This window comes from Pipistrellus hanaki (assembly GCF_964339955.1).
Source record: "Pipistrellus hanaki genome assembly, chromosome: 5".
Taxonomy (NCBI): domain Eukaryota; kingdom Metazoa; phylum Chordata; class Mammalia; order Chiroptera; family Vespertilionidae; genus Pipistrellus; species Pipistrellus hanaki.
In genome coordinates this window covers 945712-951711 of record NC_140507.1, presented here as the reverse complement: position 1 = coordinate 951711, position 6000 = coordinate 945712, and positions in this window count along the sequence as shown.

Below are 6000 nucleotides of genomic sequence, written 5' to 3'. Positions count from 1 at the left end.
GTTTCATTGCTCCCAGGCGTGGCTGGGGCTCCTGCCAGCCTGTCTGCCGGGCCCGGCACCGCACGCTGGCTGCCTCCAGACGCCCTGTCCGTCCCCCAATGTGTCTCCTGCTCCCAGCGAGGACTTGAGCACCAGGAGAGGAAAGAGGGGCGTCCCCGAACCCCACTCCACTCTGCTTTGGCCGCAGGGAGAGACGTTCCGGGCCGAGCGAGGTGCCCAGCGAGGACGGGCGTGTCCTGGGAGCCCGGCTTCCCAGTGCCCGGCAGACAGGTGTGTCCGTGGTCTGTCCGCGTGCACTGCTGCCGGCCCTGGCCCTGGCCCTGGCGGAGCTGCTCTGAGCCCCCAGTGACCTGGGGTTGGCCGAGGCGTGTGCCAGGCCCGGCCTGGTAGCCGATGCCCGCGTGGCGAGCTGGCAGTGGCGCTCGGAGACGGTGGGGCCTGTGGGCCGTGACGGCGGGCAGCGGGCACATCAGACAGCCTGCCACGCGCTCCCCGAGCCGGTCAGAGCAGAGGCAGCCGGCGGCGGGGGGTCCAGAGTGTGTGGAGCCTCCTCCCGGGAAAGGAGAGCCGGCCTGTAACCATAGAAATGTGTGTCAGGGGCGCACACACACACACACACACACACACACACAGCCCTCGCTTCCCTCGGGAACTCTGCTTCGCCGCCTCGGAGACCAGCCTGGCCGATGATGTAAGGCCGATGATGTAAGGCAGGAATGCGCCCGCCCGTCGCCAGGGAAACGGGAAGCCAGGATCCGAGCCTCCCCTTCAGCTCGCTGGGGTTCCGGGGCGCTCTGGCGAAGGGTGAGCCGCGGTCGGCTCCCTGCTGGGCACAGCCAAAGGCCTTGGAGGGGCCTCCCTTCCACTCACCCCGGGGCCCAGCGTGCAGCCTGGGGCGCCCCCTGGAGGCACTGCTGGGGGGGGGGGACGGGGTGTCCTTCCTGAAGAGGCAGGTGCCCCAAGGCCCGGGCTCCCAGCGAGGGGAAGGGGTGCGTGTGCCCCAAAGCGCTGCCCCCGCTCCCGGCACACACATCTGAAATGGAATGTAAGACCAAGGGGAGCCCTGGCCGGGGTGCTCAGTGGGTAGTGTCGACTGGAGGACCAGAGGGTCATGGGTTCGACTCCCGGCCAAGGGCATGTGCCTGGTTGCACGCTGGGCCTCTGTCGGGGCACATGTGGGAGGCAACCAACCAATGTGTCTCCCACACCGATGTTTCTCTCTCACCCCTCCCGCTCTCTAAAAGCCAATGGAAAAAATGCCTTCAGGTGAGGATCAAAGATCAATTTTTAAAAAACGAAGAGCAGCCGGGCTGCTGTGGCTCCATGGTTGAGCATTAACCTAAGAATCGGAGGTCAGGGTTCGATTCCCGGTCAGGGCCCATGCCCGGGCTGCGGGCTCGATCCCCAGTGTGGGGCGCACAGAGGCAGCTGGTCCATGACTCTCATCAGCGATGTTTCTCCCTCTCCCTTCCCCTCTGATGTCAGTAAAAACATTGTCTAAGGAAGAGGAGAGGCCCTGGGGAGCCGGCCCTCCCCTCCCATCCCCCGCTGCCCCGGCCCAGGCCCTGGGCCTCCCTGTGCACGGGGGACACTGCCTCCCCTCCCGCTGGCTGCAGCCCTTCCCCGAAGCCAGCCTCCCCGCCCCGCCCCTCCCTGCCTCCGCCAGGAAAGCCTGCGCAGAGCCAGAGCGGGCCACGGCGCTCCGGGGCTCACAGACGGACACTGCGCCGGTTTAACACTCGCTGCACGTGGGCCGGGCCGCAGAGCGCTTGGTGGTGGCAGGTTCCGCTCATCGGTGTGCCGGTCCGTCTGCAGCGGCCGCTCCCGAGACCCCCCCTCCCGGAGACCCTGCCCGGTGCGCGGGGCAGGCTGGCAGGCGGGCACCGTGTGCAGAGGGGGCAGTGGCCAGAGGCTCGGGCATGCTGCCCCTCCCCCAGGAAAGGGGAAGGGGGGGTGTCTCCCTGGCCCTCAGCCTGCACGGTGCCCGGGGCGGGCCTCGGGCTGGGGCAGAGGCCTGTGAGGCCTGCCGCTCAGGAGTCCGCCCTCCCCCAGGGACGTGGGAACGGAGGCTGTGGCTGGAGGGGGACCGCTCGGCTCGGCTCTCAGAAGGTGGACGGGTGCTGGCAGCCTGGCGGGCACACACTGGCTCACAGCTGGGAGGGCGCTGTGAATGCTGCCGCCCTGCCCCCTACCCCCTTTGCCCCCTCCATCCCCCCCACCCCCCTCCGCCCCCTCCCCCTCCGCCCCCTCCATCCCCTCCCCCCTCCCCCTCCGCCCCCTCCATCCCCTCCCCCCTCCATCCCCGCCCCCCTCCGCCCCCCCATCCCCTCCACCTCCGCCCCCTCCATCCCCTCTCCCCTCCGCCCCCCTCCATCCCCGCCCCCCTCTGCCCGCTCCATCCCCTCCCCCCTCCATCCCTGCCCCCTCTATCCCCGCCCCCCTCCATCCCCTCCCCCTCCCCCCTCTGCCCCCTCCATCCCCTCCCCCCTCCATCCCCACCCCCTCCATCCCCGCCCCCTCCATCCCCGCCCCCTCCATCCCCGCCCCCTCCATCCCCGCCCCCCTCCATCCCCTCCCCCCTCCATCCCCTCCCCCCTCCGCCCCCCTCCGCCCCCCCATCCCCTCCACCTCCGCCCCCTCCATCCCCTCCCCCCTCCATCCCCTCCCCCCTCCACCCCCCCATCCCCTCCACCTCCGCCCCCTCCATCCCCTCTCCCCTCCGCCCCCCTCCATCCCCGCCCCCCTCTGCCCCCTCCATCCCCGCCCCCCTCCATCCCCTCCCCCCTCCATCCCCTCCCCCCTCCGCCCCCTCCATCCCCTCTCCCCTCCGCCCCCCTCCATCCCCGCCCCCCTCTGCCCCCTCCATCCCCGCCCCCCTCCATCCCCTCCCCCCTCCGCCCGGAGCCCGGAGAAGCCAGCCTGATGGAAGAGGAGAGGAGAGTGCTCAGGCAACCGGAACCCGGGGTGGGGCTGGGGGTCTCAGATGGGGAGTGCGTTCTGGGCCTGGTGGGGCAGGCAGGGTGGCAGCCCTGAGCCGGTGTGCCATGGAGCCGGGCCTCGGCCCTGGGCAGGTGGGGAGGCCGCCCAGTGGGGCCGCCGGCTCCCGTGTCCCCTCCCCGCCCCGTAGCCAGGCTGCAGAACCGGAGGGTCCCGGCTGCGGTGCTGCTGGCCCACCTGGCCAGGCCTGGGCACGCTCCGTGTCCCCGTCTGTGCACGGGGAGTGAACGTGCCACAGCTCTGGCTGTGAGCGGGCAGCCGGGCATCGCCTACCGAGGCCTGGCCGCGCCCGCGCCCACTACGTCATGGCCGTGCCCGTCCCAGCGCCGGGAGGGCGGGGCGGGGGAGGGCAGAGGGAGACTTTGGACTTGGTCCTGAGGCCGGGCAGCAGGAGGGACAGGGCAGGTCCCCCAGAGGAGACGGGGCGGGGGGCAGGGCAGGCGTGGCCCGCGCTCTGGTGGCCTGAGCAGGACGTCGGCTCATATTCCCAGGGCCCTTCGGAGAGGCCGCCGTCCGGGGAGGGCCACCCTGGCTCCCCCTGCCCCCCCACCCCTGTCCCCCGCACACACCCCGCCTGGGAGGGAGGGAGGGGGGAGGTGTGTCAGAGCTGGGCTCGGAGTCTGGGCGCCCAGGGCCCCCAGGACGGACCCTGCTGTCGGCGTGGTGACAGGCTTAGGGCTGCGGGTGGGGGGGAGGCTGGCCTCCAGCTGTGGCCGCCTCCCCGGGTTATCCTGGCACCCATGGGGGGTGGGGGGTGACTCCTGCTTTCAGACGAGGAGACCGAGGTCGGACAGCTGCCTCTGAAGGGCCTGTGCCCTGGAAAGGGTCTGTCCCTCCCAGCCAGGCCCCCGCCACCACCCATCACACACACACACACACACACACACACACACCCCGCTGGCCGTTCCCAGGCCGATGCAGGGCCACGCGCTGCCATGGCCCCCACGATGCAGGGGGAGTGAGGCTGCAGGGAGGCCACACCGGCCTCCACGCCCGTGCCCACCATTCGGTCCGCCCCTGCTGTGCCCGCAGGGAGCGAGCGGCTTTGCTGGCTGAGGAAAGGCATCTTCCCGTGTGTGAGCCCAGGAACCAGAATTGTCAAAGCCACATCCCGGCCCGCGTCTGTTCCACCCCCGTGTTCATGCCTCCGTGCCAGGCCTTCGCCGGCATGGCCTTGGCAAACAAGCCTCAGAAGGGGGACCCTGCAGGCCGCCCGCACTTGGGCTCGCACCCTCTTGCCTCGCCGAGATGCCAGGCGGACATCTCAGGTGGCCTGCAGGAGCAGCGCCAGCCCCAGCCCCCTCGGAGCTGCCGCGGGACGGCAGGTGCCGACGGGAGAACGGCCTGCTGAGCCCCAGCCGCGGCCCCAGGGGGGCACACACACAGGCGGGTCCGGAGCAGCAGGTGACGGACCTCCGGCTTTGTAAGCTGATCGCTCGGCGGGCTGTTGGAGAGAGCGTCCGACCAGAGAGAAGACGGGGTCCCCTCTGTCTGCACCTCGTCTCCCCTCGCCGCCGCCTCTTACAAAAGGGTGGTGCCATGTCATGGGGGCGAGGCTCTGGGTGAAGGGCCGGGGACTTGGCAGTGGCCAGACGTCTGAGGACACGGTCCCCCAGGCGGCCTCGCTCTGACCCCAAGCCGCGCCGCGTGGCGGTGGTCCTCCGGACGGCGCCGTCGCTGGCGGCTGGCACTCCCACACCTCCGCCTGCAGCGCAGCCGATGCCGCTCACAGTAGGACGGAGGAGGAGGCGCAGGGGAAGCCTGGCCCTGGCCCTGGCGGGTGGCAGACACGTGGCTGTCGCCGTGCGGGCGTGAGCACGCCCGTGGTTCTCGGCAGCCGGGCCCTCGGGCCGGTGTCGGGGAGCAGGCTGGGCTGGCCACAGCACCGTGGGCGCCGGGGAAGCCGCCCCCCGCTCTCCCGGGAGCTCTTCCCGTGGAAAAGCGAGCCGCTGTGGGCCAGCCCGCTGCAGGGATCCCATTGTCCTGGCTTCCGCCCCGGCCCGGGCCGGCCAGGGGGGCCGGCCCCCTGGCCTCTCTCCAGGCTCCACGGGTCTGGGGAGGCCCCGCCGGAGCCTCAGCCCAGCCACCGCGGCCGGCCCCGAGCTGGGCCTGGGCCTGGGCCTGGGCCGCGCTGGCCCGGCCTCCCCCTCCATCCTAGGTGCTGCCAAGGGGCTCAGGCCCGGGGCCCAGGCTTCTCCTCCCAGGGACACCCACACACACTGCTTCCCGGGAGGGGGGGAGGGAGGGAGAGAGGGAGCGAAGAAGGAAACGGAGGGAGGGAGGGAGGGAAGAAGGAAATGGAGGGAGGAGGGAGGAGGGGGGAGGAGGGAGGGAGATTCCCAGGGAGGCCCTCTCACATGTGTCTTGGGGAGGCTGTGGGGTGAGTTTCATCCCCGTTTTAACCATCCAGAGTCTAACTCAGTGGCGTTTAGCACATTCACAATGTCTGCACCATCACCACTCTGTTCTGGAACATTCCCACCACCCGCGAGGAAACCCCGTCCTCACTCAGCGCTCACTCCCCCCTCGCCAGGCCCTGCCGCCTCTGACCCCCTGTCCGTCCGTCCGTCCCTGAGGAGGCGCCGCCCTGACCCCGCGGTGAGGGAACCCCGCTGTCTGTGGAGGTCCTCACAGGCCCCTCACCGCTGTAGCCGCCGGCCGCGTGGTCCTCGGTGTGGCTGGGCCGCGGGCGCTGCTCCGATCCATCGCCAGCGGGCACGCGGGCCGTTGTCACCCTCTGGAAGGGTCCTGGGTTGGATTCCAGTCAAAGGCACATGCCTGGGGTTGCGGGCTCGATCCCCAGTGGGGAGCGCACAGGAGGCAGCCGATCAATGATTTTCTCTCATCATTGATGTTTCTGTATCTCTCCCTCTCCCTTCCTCTCTAAAATCAATGGAAATATATTTTTTTAAAAGAAGAAGAAGAGAGGGAGGGCGGGGCTGGGGTGGAGCGGCCACGCAGGGCTGTCCTTCCTGTCCTCCGGGCAGGCAGTCCAGGCTTCCG